This window comes from Salmo trutta, chromosome 38 (assembly GCF_901001165.1).
Source record: "Salmo trutta chromosome 38, fSalTru1.1, whole genome shotgun sequence".
Classification (NCBI taxonomy): Eukaryota; Metazoa; Chordata; class Actinopteri; order Salmoniformes; family Salmonidae; genus Salmo; species Salmo trutta.
In genome coordinates, this window is record NC_042994.1 from 31,459,163 (window position 1) to 31,472,836 (window position 13,674).

At 40.6% G+C, this 13,674-nt stretch overlaps 1 protein-coding gene across 1 annotated transcript in view; it reads left to right on the plus strand.

Annotated features, from left to right (window-relative positions):
• The window catches only part of LOC115177679 (zinc finger protein 239), a 104,457-nt gene that overhangs the window by 55,211 nt on the left and 35,572 nt on the right, over positions 1-13,674 (plus strand). The gene's annotated exons all lie outside the window — the stretch shown is intronic.

A 13,674-nucleotide genomic window follows, 5' to 3' on the forward strand; every position in this document is an offset into this window, starting at 1 on the left:
CGCAGTTATAAATGAGAACTTGTTCTTAACTGCCCTACTTGGTTAAATAATGGTGAAATATATATATATTTTTTTAATGTACAGTCGTGGCCAAAAGTTTTGAGAATGACACAAATATTAATTTCCACAAAGCCTGCTGCTTCGGTGTCTTTAGATATTTTTGTCAGATGGAGCAGCTCGTACTGAAGTATAATTACAAGCATTTCATAAGTGTCAAAGGCTTTTATTGACAATTACATGAAGTTGATGCAAAGAGTCAGTATTTGCAGTGTTGACCCTTCTTTTTCAAGACCTCTGCAATCCGCCCTGGCATGCTGTCAATTAACTTCTGGGCCACATCCTGACTGATGGCAGCCAATTCTTGCATAATCAATGCTTGGAGTTTGTCAGAATTTGTGGGTTGTTTGTCCACCCGTCTCTTGAGGACTGACCACAAGTTCTCAATGGGATTAAGTTCTGGGAAGTTTCCTGGCCATGGACCCAAAACATCGATGTTTTGTTCCCCGAGCCACTTAGTTATCACTTTTGCCTTATGGCAAGGTGCTCCATCATGCTGGAAAAGGCATTGTTCGTTACCAAACTGTTCCTGGATGGTTGGGAGAAGTTGCTCTCGGAGGATGTGTTGGTACCATTCTTTATTCATGGCTGTGTTCTTAGGCAAAATTGTGAGTGAGCCCACTCCCTTGGCTGAGAAGCAACCCCACACATGAATGGTCTCAGGATGCTTTACTGTTGGCATGACACAGGACTGATGGTAGCGCTCACCTTGTCTTCTCCGGACAAACTTTTTTCCGGGTTCCCCAAAACAATCGGAAAGGGGATTCATGAGAGAAAATGACTTTACCCCAGTCCTCAGTAGTCCAATCCCTGTACCTTTTGCAGAATATCAGTCTGTCCCTGATGTTTTTCCTGGAGAGAAGTGGCTTCTTTGCTGCCCTTCTTGACACCAGGCCATCCTCCAAAAGTCTTTGCCTTACTGTGCGTGCAGATGCACTCACACCTGCCTGCTGCCATTCCTGAGCAAGGTGCCCCGATCCCGCAGCTGAATCAACTTTAGGAGACGGTTCTGGCGCTTGCTGGACTTTCTTGGGCGCCCTGAAGCCTTCTTCACAACAATTGAACCGCTCTCCGTGAAGTTCTTGATGATCCGATAAATGGTTGATTTAGGTGCAATCTTACTGGCAGCAATATCCTTGCCTGTGAAGCCCTTTTTGTGCAAAGCAATGATGACGGCACGTGTTTCCTTGCAGGTAACCATGATTGACAGAGGAAGAACAGTGATTCCAAGCACCACCCTCCTTTTGAAGCTTCCAGTCTGTTATTCAAACCCAATCAGCATGACAGAGTGATCTCCAGCCTTGTCCTCGTCAACACTCACACCTGTGTTAACGAGAGAATCACTGACATGATGTCAGCTGGTCCTTTTGTGGCAGGGCTGAAATGCAGTGGAATTTTTTGGGGGGGAGATTCAGTTCCTTTGCATGGCAAAAAGAGACTTTGCAATTAATTGCAATTCATCTGATCACTCTTCATAACATTCTGGAGTATATGCAAATTGCCATCATACAAACTGAGGCAGCAGACTTTGTGAAAATTGATATTGTGTCATTCTCAAAACTTTTGGCCACGACTGTATATACATAGGCCACCACCTGTGCTAATTAGCTATTTTTATATACAGGGCCTTCGGAAAGTATTCAGACCCCTTGACTTTTTTTCACATTTTGTTACGTTACAGCTTTATTCTAAAATTGATTAAATTGCTTTTTTCCCTCAATCTACACACAATACCCCATAATGACAAAGCAAAAACAGGTTTTTAGAAATGTTATCTAATTTATTAAAAAAATTAAAAACTGAAATATAACATTTACATAAGTATTCAGACCCTTTACTCAGTACTTTGTTGAAACACCTTTGGCATCGATTACAGCCTCGAGTCTTCTTGGGTATGACGCTACAAGCTTGGCACACCTGTATTTGGGGAGTTTCTCCCATTGTTCTCTGCAGATCCTCTCAAGCTGTCAGGTTGGATGGGGAGCGTTGCTGCACACCTATTTTCAGGTCTCTTCAGAGATGTTTGACCGGGTTCAAGTCCGGGCTCTGGTTGGGCCACTCAAGGACATTCAGAGACTTGTCCTGAAGCCACTTCTGCGTTGTCTTGGCTGTGTGATTAGGGTCGTTGTCCTGTTGGAAGGGGAACCTTCACCCCAGTATGAGGTCCTGAGAGCTCTGGAGAAGGTTTTCATCAAGGATCTCTCTGTACTTTGCTCCATTTATCTTTCCCTTGATCCTGACTAGTCTCCCAGTCCTTGCCGCTAAAAAACATCCCCACAGCATGATGCTGACACCGCCATGCTTCACCGTAGGGATGATGCCTGGTTTCTTGTTTCTCATGGTCAGAGTCAGAGTCAATAGGTGCCTTTTGGCAAACTCCAAGCGGGCTGTCATGTGCCTTTTACTGAGGAGTGGCTTCCGTCTGGCCACTCTACCATAAAGGCCTGATTGGTGGAGTGCTGCACTGATGGTTGTACTTCTGGAAGGTTCTCCCATCTCCACAGAGGAACTCTGGAGCTCTGTCAGAGTGACCATCGGGTTCTTGGTCACCTCCCTGACCAAGGCCCTTCTCCCATGATTGCTCAGTTTGGCCGGACGGCCAGCACTAGGAAGAGTCTTGGTGGTTCCAAACTTCTTCCATTTTAAGAATGATGGAGGCCACTGGGTTCTTGGGGACATTCAATGCTGCAGAAATGTTTTGGTACCCTTCCCCAGATCTGTGCCTCGACACAGTCCTGTCTCAGACCTCTACAGACAATTACTTCGACCTCATAGCTTGTTTTTTGCTCTGACATGCACTGTCAACTGTGGGACCTTAAATAGATGTGTGTGCCTTTACAAATCATGTCCAATCAATTTAATTTACCACAGGTGGACTCCAAGTTGTAGAAACATCTCAAGGATGATCAATGGAAACAGGATGCACCTGAGCTCAATTGCTAGTCTTATAGCGAAGGGTCTGAATACTTTTGTAAATAAGGTATTTCAGTTTTCTAAAAATCTGTTTTTGCTTTGCCATTATGGGGTAATGTTAGGTCAGCAGCATACCACCCTGCATACCACTGCTGGCTTGCTTCTGAAGCTAAGCAGGGTTGGTCCTGGTCAGTCCCTGGATGGGAGACCAGATGCTGCTGGAAGTGGTGTTGGAGGGCCAGTAGGAGGCACCATTTCCTCTGGTCTAAAAAATATCCCAATGCCCCAGGGCAGTGATTTGGGGCATTGCCCTGTGTAGGGTGCCGTCTTATGGATGGGATGTTAAACGGGTGTCTTGACTCTCTGGGGTCACTAAAGATCCAATTGCACTTATAATAAGAGTAGGGGTGTTAACCCTGGTGTCCTGGCTAAATTCCCAATCTGGCCCTCTTACCATCAAGGTCACCTAATCATCCCCAGCTTACAATTGGCTCATACATCCCTCCTGTAACTATTCCCCAGGTTGTTGCTGTTAATGAGAATGTGTTCTCACTCAATTTACCTGGTTAAATAAAAAAGATTGCTGAGGATCTTGTATTTTTTGAATCAATTTTAGAATAAGGCTGTAATGTACAGAAAAAGTCAAAGGGTCTGAATACTTTCCAAAGGCAGAGTTCTTAGAAAGCACAGCATTGATTTTTGCTGCTTCGCAGACGATACACATCTTTACATTTCTGTGTGACCAGAAGATTTTAGCTCCACAGATAAATTATTAGACTGTATCACTAGATTTAAATACTTGGATGGCTCACAACTTCCTCCTGCTAAATCAAGACAAGACCAAAGTACTTATTGTTGGAGTCAAAGCAGAGAGAGAGATTCTGGCCACACATTTTCATTCACAGGCAATAACGATAAAACACCAGGTAAAAAAACCTAGGTGTTATTTTAGATTCTGAACTAAATTTCTAATCACACATTTAGAATGTGACAAAAGCTTTTTACCAACTGAGGAACATGTTCAGCTGTTTTTCTCTCAGGCTGTTACAGAGAGACTCATCCATGCTTTTATTACAAGCAGGATTGACTACTGTAATGCTCTCATGTCTGGTCTACCCAAGAAAGCCATTGGTCAACTGAAAAACATACAGAATGCTGCATCACGGGATCGGACCAAGACCAGACAGAGAACATGCGCTACACCGGTTTTAAAGTCTGCACTGACTGCCTGTGAGTTTTAGAATTAATTTAAAGATTCTTCTATTGGTTTTTAAATCAATCCACAATTGTGCACCCCAATACATGTCAGACATGCTTTTAAGTGATGTACCCAGTAGGTCCCTCAGGTCCTCTGGCCTTTTAACTATCCTAAAGTCTAGGACCAAGAGGCATGGAGATGTATTTATTTTTTAATTTCATTTTAACTTTATTTAACTAGGCAAGTCAGTTAAGAACAAATTCTTATTTTCAATGAATAGAAACAGTGGGTTAACTGCCTTGTTCAGGGGCAGAACGACAGATTTTTACCTTGTCAGCTCGGGGATTCGATCTTGCAACCTTGCGGTTACTAGTCCAACGCTCTAACCACTAGGCTACCTGCCGCCCCAGCAGGTAGCCTAATATACCCCCAGCCTCTGGAACAGCCTGCCAGAGAACCTGAGGGGGGCTGAAACTGTGGACATATTTAAAAGAGATCTTACAACACCATTAGGGCAGTGCTTTTCCTCAGGTTGCTTTTTACTCATTCAGTTTTATTGTTATTCTTCTGTTTTTTTATCATATGTGCTGTGTGGTAAAGGTTTCAGTTTTTATTGTTGTTCTTTAATTGTATATCCCCTTATGTGTTTTGTAGTAAATATTTCAGTTTTATTTTCATTGTTTTTATTTATTTATTTCCTGTGAAAGACATTGCTTTGCATTCCATGTCTGAAATGTGCTGTATAAATAAAGCTTGATTTGAATATTTAGCATGCTCCGAACACCTGTGTGTAAGCTGACTGGGGAGGAAGTTAAGTTCATCAATTGGAGCCATACACAGTGTTTGGATCCGTGCAAAACTGCTACAGTAAGTCTCTTTTCTATTTCAAAGAATCTTTGTCGCTGACATGAACTATAACGGGCATATCAGCATGTTTCTAAAACTGTTGAAAACAGCGTCGGAATTGTAGTTTACTTGGAGCCAAATGTGGGTGAACGTAATGGCTGAAAACCCTACATACATAGAAAGGTTTTCGAGAGCTAGGCTTTAATATTATTCATGTAAAAGTCCATGTACCAATCGCAGATTGGCCCTTTAACAATTCCTATAGTATGGACAACCTATTCATGTGTAGACAGTGCGGAGTCTATGCCTGTTTTTAAGACAATACTCACTGGTGTTAATCAGATCTTCAGTCTCCTCTTCCTCTCCTTCCTCCTCTTTCACTCCCAAAACATCTTCCTCATTTACCTTCATTGAGATATCGTCCTCTTCCTCTCTAAAAGGTTCTTCCTCTTTTTTCACTATAACAGCCTCCTCTTCCTCCTTTTTGATTCTGAAAGCTTCTACCTCCTCCTCTTCCACTGTGACAGCCTCTATCCCCTCTTCCTCTACAGAAGGTTCTTTCTCTTGTTTCACTATAACAGCCTCCTCCTCCTCAACATCCTCTTCTTCTTTCAATGTGATAGCCTCCTCTTCTATTCTGAAAGCTTCTACCCCCTCCTCTTTCACTCTAAAAGGTTCTTCCTCTTTTTTCACTATAACAGCCTCCTCTTCCTCCTTTTTCATTTTGAAAGCTTCTACCTCCTCCTCTTCCACCATGACAGCCTCTATCCCCTCTTCCTCTTTCACTACAAACTGTTTTTTCTCTTCTTTCACATCCTCCTCTTCTTCTTTCAATGTGATAGCCTCCTCTTCCTCCTGTTTTATTCTGAAAGCTTCTTCCTCTTCTTTCACTGTAATGTTCTCCTCTTCTTCTTTTACGACAATGTTCAGCTCCAGAGCTTCTTTCTCCGTCCAGCAGACCTCCACTTCTTTAGCAAGGGGAGAGTAGCTTAGTGAGCTCATGGTGAGGGACGTTAGCTAGCAAGTTAGCATTAGCAACTAGCCTAGTGCTAGGCTCAGAATCAAATCAATCTAAACAAATTCGTAAATTGAACAAGTACATTAAGTTAACTACTATATACGTAAAAAATAATTGTGTCTAAAACACCGATTAATATACCCAAAATAGTCAAAGTAGCTTCAATTATTCGGTTTAATGTCGGCTAGCAAGCTACCGATGTGGCTGCTTCAGTAGTCGACAGCGGTACCGTCCACTAGATTATACGTCACGCAAGAAGAATCACCTGAAATACTCACATCGCCATCTGCTGACTGGAGTGGGTAACACAATTATCAACTACATCAAATTAAAGCTTATTTGTCACATGCGCCGAATACAACAGGTGTAGACCTTACCGTGAAACGCTTACTAACAAGCCCTTAACCAACAATCTCCTTATTTTACTAGAAAAAAAATTTAATACACAAATCAACATGATGAAAAAGGGTATTTATTTTACTGATTTGGAAAATGATTTAGAGTCATTCAAACGTATGCAAAACAAAATGTACCAAATTTATTGGCTACGTGTCTGTGTTTGATATGCGGATTTGTTATTATTTTTCCTCTTTGTCATTTTGTATTTATGTAATCCCTCTGGCTGTTCCGTGTTGTATATTACTGTTGTTTATTAAATATATATATATATATATATATATATACACACTACCAGTCAAAAGTTTTAGAACACCGACTCATTCAAGGGTTTTTATTTATTTTTTACAGTTTTCTACATTGTAGAAACATTGTTCAACAAATCTAAATCTATTTTATATTTGAGATTCTTCAAATAGACACCCTTTGCCTTGATGACAACTTTTCACTCTTGGCATTCTGTCAAACAGCTTCACCTGGAATTATTTTCCAACAGTCTTGAAGGAATATGCTAAATAAAGGTAAATATGCTGAGCACTTGTTGGCTGCTTTTCCTTCACTCTGTGGTCCAACTCATCCCAAACCATCTCAATTTGGTTGAGGTCGGGGAATTGTGGAGGCCAGGTCATCTGATGCAGCACTCCATCACTCTCCTTCTTGGTAAAATACCCCTTACACAGCCTGGAGGTGTTTTGGGTCATTGTCCTGTTGAAAAACAAATGATAGTCCCACTAAGCCTAAACCAGACGGGATGCCATACCACTGAAGAATGCTGTGGTAGCCATGCTGGTTAAGTGTGCCTTGAATTCTAAATAAATCACTGACGGTGTCACCAGCAAAGCACCCCAACCCCATAACACCTCCTCCACCATGCTTTAAGGTGGGAAATACACATGCAGAGATCATCCGTTCACCCACACCGTGTCTCACAAAGACACGGCGGTTGGAACCAAATATCTCCAATTTGGACTCCAGACCAAAGGACACCGGTCTAATGTCCATTGCCCGTGTCTCTTGGCCCAAGCAAGTCTCTTCTTCTTATTGTTGTCCTTTAGTAGTGGTTTCTTTGCAGCAATTCAACCATGAAGGCCTGATTCACACGGTCACCTCTGAACAGTTGATGTCGAGATGTGTCTGTTACTTGAACTTTGTGAAGCATTTATTTGGGCTGCAATTTCTGAGGCTGGTAACTCTGGGTCTTCCTTTCCTGTGGCGGTCCTCATGAGAGACAGTTTCATCATAGCGCCTGATTGTTTTTGCGACTGCACTTGAAGAAACTTTCAGTTTTTTATATTTTCCAGATTGACTGACCTTCATATCTTAAAGTAATGATGGACTGTCATTTCTCTTTGCTTATTTGAGCTGTTCTTGCCATAATATGGACTTTTACCAAATAGGGCATCTTCTGTATACTCCCCCTACCTTGTCACAACACAACTGATTGGCTGAAATGCATTAAGGAAAGAAATTCCACAAATTAACTTTTAAGAAGTCACACCTGTTAATTGAAATGTATTCCAGGTGACTACCTCATTAAGCTGGTTGAGAGAATGCCACAAATGTGCAAAGCTGTCATCAAGGCAAAGGGTGGCTACTTTGAAGAATCTCAAATATAAAACATATTTTGATTTGTTTAACACTTTTTTGGTTACTACATGATTCCATATGTGTTATTTCATTGTTTTGATGTCTTCACTATTATACAATGTAGAAAATAGTAAAAATAAAGAAAAATCCCTTGAATGAGTAGGTGTGTGCAAACCTTTGACCGGTAGTGTATATAAGTTTAACGGGAATAGTGGCTTCAGTGTAGTTTAGAAGGATGGAGGCTCCATAGCTGTATGTATCTGTAACTGCTACAGTGTAGTTTAGTAGGATGGAGGCTCCATAGCTGTATGGATCTGTAACTGCTACAGTGTAGTTTAGTAGGATGGAGGCTCCATAGTTGTATGGATCTGTAACTGCTACAGTGTAGTTTAGTAGGATGGAGGCTCCATATCTGTATGCATCTGTAACTGCTACAGTGTAGTTTAGTAGGATGGAGGCGCCATAGCTGTATGGATCTGTAACTGCTACAGTGTAATTTAGTAGGATGGAGGCTCCATAGTTGTATGCATCTGTAACTGCTACAGTGTAGTTTAGTAGGATGGAGGCGCCATAGCTGTATGGATCTGTAACTGCTACAGTGTAATTTAGTAGGATGAAGGCACCGTAGCTGTATGGATCTATAACTGCTACAGAAAGTGTATATTTTCTATTTGAAGGAATCTTTCTCGCTGATTTAAGATAAGGGATATATGATTCGAAATACTTATTGCAAGCGATTAACATTTCTTAACGTTAAAATACAGCACGTGATTGTATTTCACATCACGCTGTCGTGGGCGAAGGTAACTGTTGAGAACTGTAGGGAGAAGACAGAATGCTGCCAAGAGTTATCAAGAGCTAACATTAGCCTAGTTCAACAACTGGATAGTTTGTGCGCCTGTTTTTACGACAACACTCACTGGTGTTAATCGTTTATTCAGTCTGCTTCTCCATTATTCAGTCTGCTTTCACTACAAAAGGTTATTTCAGTGTAATATCCTCCTGTTCCCCTTTTATGGCAATGTTCAGCCCCAGAGCTTCTTTCTCCGCCCAGCATACCTCCTCTTCTTTAGCAGAGGGGGGTAATTTAGTAAACTCATGGCCGGGTTTGTTAGCTAGCTAGTTAGCATTAGCAGTATCAATTGAACAAATGTGATCATTTAGATACGTAAACATAATTATGTTCAACACAGTGACATTAATATACATATTAGTGGTCTACCTAGCCTCACTGTTTCGCTAGCAAAACCACCGAGAAGGTTGAATCAGTAGCCGTTGTTGCTGTTGAAAAAGCTGCCCGTCCCGTCCACTAGATTATACGTCACGTTTAAATTGACTGGTCGATAGTTAAACAGAATTACATTCAACACACTGAGATTAATATACCTATTAATTCGCTTCAATGAGTCGGTTTTATGTTCGCTCGCAAACCACCGAAGTGGTTGAATCAGTAGCCTTTTGAAGCAACCTCCCGTCCAGTCCACTAGATTAAACGTCACGCAAGAAGCATCGTTTGAAAGACTCACATCGTCATTTGATGACTGGAGTGGCTAACGCAGATTGGAAAAATCTCCATTACTTTGTTTAATCTGCCAAACACTCAGTGGTGTAAAGTACTTAAGTAGTACTTTAAAGTATTTTTACTTAAGTAGTTTTTTGTTGTTGTTGGTATGTGTGCTTTACTTTACTATTTTTTGCCTACGTCTTGTTTCAAGCCTGGGTTTTATTTTAATGGTACTACCCACCAGCATGGCATTGTTCATTAATTAGAAACACCTGCAAGGCTCGCAAGTAGCGACTGAGTATAAAAGATATATAATATAATCTCCTGGTCTCGTAGATTAGACGTAACATATTAAATGTAAATCCGGGACACCCAAATTAGTATGATATGTTACGTTTAGTATGGTTACATAAGACAGATGGTTAAGGCTAAAAGCGAAAGTGGTTGGTCAGGGTGGATAGATGGGCGTACAAGACGAAGGTCTAGCAACACAAGGGTTGTGAGTTCAAATCTCATCATGGACAACTTTAGCATTTTAGCAACTTTGCAACTACTTTTTAGCTACTTTGTAACTACTTAGCATGATAGCTAACCCTTCCTCTAATCATTTAACCTAACTTTTAACCAACCTTAACCCTAACCCCTAGCCTAACTAACGTTTAGCCACCTAGCTAGCATTAGAGTTATCCACGTAGCTAACATTAACTTAACCCTTTTAGCTAATCCATCGCCTAGCCTTAATCCTTTAGCCCGTAGCTAACGTTAGCCAGCTAGAAGCTACCTAACTAGAATCCATTACATGTCATACATTTTGCAAAATTTGGAACATATAGTAAGTTTTGCAAAATTCGTAACATATTGTAATTCGTAACATATCATACGAAATGGATGATGGATATCCAGAAATGAATACATACCATACGAAACGTGACATATCATAATAAATGGAGTCTCGGATTTACGTATAAAATAATACGAAATGCTCTGAGACCAGGTTGATAGCAGATCATCTTTGGCTCCAGCAAAGATAGTTCACTCAGGCCATTTACCGTTGAAAAAAATGTGTCCCCATGAGTGACAGAACACTGAGCCAATAACGGCGCAACTAGAGAACATTACCAACCCCTAGGCTCCGTATTTTCCACTGGCTGCTCCACCACCACAGAAAGATCTGAGCTGGGCTGAAACACCTGCATTTTGGAACACCTGCCTTTCTCAAGAAGGCAAAAAAGGACACCATGTTTGGATGTGGCTTTATTAACTCAATGATTTATTTATTTTACATTGTTTGCAAACTGATATGTGACACGTATTAATGCCCAAAAAAACAAAAACGTTTCAAAAATATGCTATGCCCCACCTGCCCTGAATGACTCCCTGTGAACAACCTACTACACTATTACCCCATGAGAATACCCTACTACACTATTACCCCATGTGAATACCCTACTACACTATTAGCCCTGTGACTACCCTACTACACTATTACCCCATGTGAATACCCTACTACACTATTACCCCATGAGAATACCCTACTACACTATTAGCCCTGTGAATACCCTACTACACTATTACCCCTGTGAAGACCCTACTACACTATTACCCCCTGAGAATACCCTACTACACTATTACCCCCTGTGAATACCCTACTACACTATTACCCCCTGTGAATACACTGCTACACCATTGTATCTTCTATTGTTGACCAATGTTTGTCGTTTAAGAAAGCATGTTTAAGAAGGTTATTGCTCCAAAATGTACACTGTTTCATTATTTAACAGTAGGCTAAATTCAATGAAGAGTAATTGAAAGCCACATTCACAATGCTTTTAGTGTAGAGCAAATGTAAACCTGCACTGGGTAACTATGTGTGTAATGCGTCACTATGTGTGTACAGGTGTTTTTGAAGTTCCCTCTGGCAAGAATGTAGTATTTTTCTAGATTTGAAAATGATATCCCAGAAACCCCAGCTCTCATTGGCGTTCGGCGCTGGGATCAACTTCTGCTCTGGGACTTTGTGGCTGTGGTAACTAGTGACAGCCAAACAGAGTCGGGAATTTTGAGAACGTGGATGCGATAGATTTACGGACAAAATTGAAGATAACTCGATTCCATTTTAGCAACAGTCTTCCAAACACTCTTAAAGGCTGTTTCTCGGCTGTTATCTTAAGAACAGCCCATAGTCGTGTGTTTTTCACGATAACACACAGGTTTTCATGCCTTATTGCTTAAATTAAATATTTATACATCACACTAGCACCATTGTCTGACTGGAAAAAATCTATATATTTTATTACAATACATTAGGTTTATTTCTTTCATTAAATAATAATATATTGAGACATACAGAATCTACTGACTGCAAAATAAAATTATATTTTATTGCCATACTTTCAGTTTATTTTTACATTTCTTTCATTAAATAATATTATATTGAGACATACAAAGAGAAGCATGTGTTAATTGATTAGTTCAGCTCATTTTTAATGATTGTGAATTTAAAACCTAATTTATATCTACTATACATCTGCATTCAAGACAAATTCACATTAATTACCAAGGCTTCGGATACTAATCTGAAGATTTGGATTGAACTTTCATTTTTATGCTGCTGACATAAATATATGTGAGCACAAAGACTCACATTGAGACTTCAAGAACCACACTGACAGACTGTCTAGATGAGGACACTGAGAACCAGACATACAGACTGTCTTGATATGGCGGAGACTTCAAGAACCAAACTGACAGACTGTCTGGTTGAGGACACTGAGACTTCAGTAACCAAACTGACAGACTGTCTAGATGAGGACACTGAGACTTCAATAACCAAACTGACAGACTGTCTAGATGAGGACACAGAACCAAACTGACAGACTGTCTAGATGAGGACACTGAGACTTCAATAACCAAACTGACAGACTGTCTAGATGAGGACACAGAACCAAACTGACAGACTGTCTAGATGAGAACACTGAGAACCAAACTAACAGACTGTCTAGATGAGGTCACTGAGAACCAAACTGACAGACTGTCTAGATGAGAACACTGAGAACCAAACTGACAAACTGTTTAGATGCAATCAAAAGACGGATGCAGTTTAACTTCATTTCAGCAAAACAGACCTTCTGCTTATTGGCTCTAAAAGTGCACAGAAGAAGATGAGCACTTTCTCAGTTGAAGCAACATCAATAATGTGTAATTTTTCCACCTGCGTAACATCGTTCCAATCAGGTCGTTCTTGACTACTGCTGACAGGAATCCCAGTAAGGCTTCTTCCCAGACCACAAACGAGAAGAAAAAAAACATCACCCCTGTTTTATTCAACCTCTACTGGCTTCCTGTTTTATTCAACCTCTACTGGCTTCCTGTTTTATTCAACCTCTACTGGCTTCCTGTTTTATTCAACCTCTATTGGCTTCCTGTTTTATTCAACCTCTACTGGCTTCCTGTTTTATTCAATCTCTACTGGCTTCCTGTTTTATTCAACCTCTACTGGCTTCCTGTTTTATTCAACTCTACTGGCTTCCTGTTTTATTCAACCTCTACTGGCTTCCTGTTTTATTCAACCTCTACTGGCTTCCTGTTTTATTCAACCTCTATTGGCTTCCTGTTTTATTCAACCTCTATTGGCTTCCTGTTTTATTCAACCTCTACTGGCTTCCTGTTTTATTCAATCTCTACTGGCTTCCTGTTTTATTCAACCTCTACTGGCTTCCTGTTTTATTCAATCTCTACTGGCTTCCTGTTTTATTCAACCTCTACTGGCTTCCTGTTTTATTCAATCTCTACTGGCTTCCTGTTTTATTCAATCTCTACTGGCTTCCTGTTTTATTCAATCTCTACTGGCTTCCTGTTTTATTCAATCTCTACTGGCTTCCTGTTTTATTCAACCTCTACTGGCTTCCTGTTTTATTCAACCTCTACTGGCTTCCTGTTTTATTCAACCTCTACTGGCTTCCTGTTTTATTCAACCTCTACTGGCTTCCTGTTTAGGATCAAATGTCAGATTGTGCTGCTCACCTTTTAAAGGTTCTCCAGAGTTAATGCACCTTCATACATATGCTATAACTTCTAGAGAACTACTCCCCAGCACCACACTACCATCATCAGACTAACAGCCTACACTATTCAGAAAAAACTGTTGCATTAATC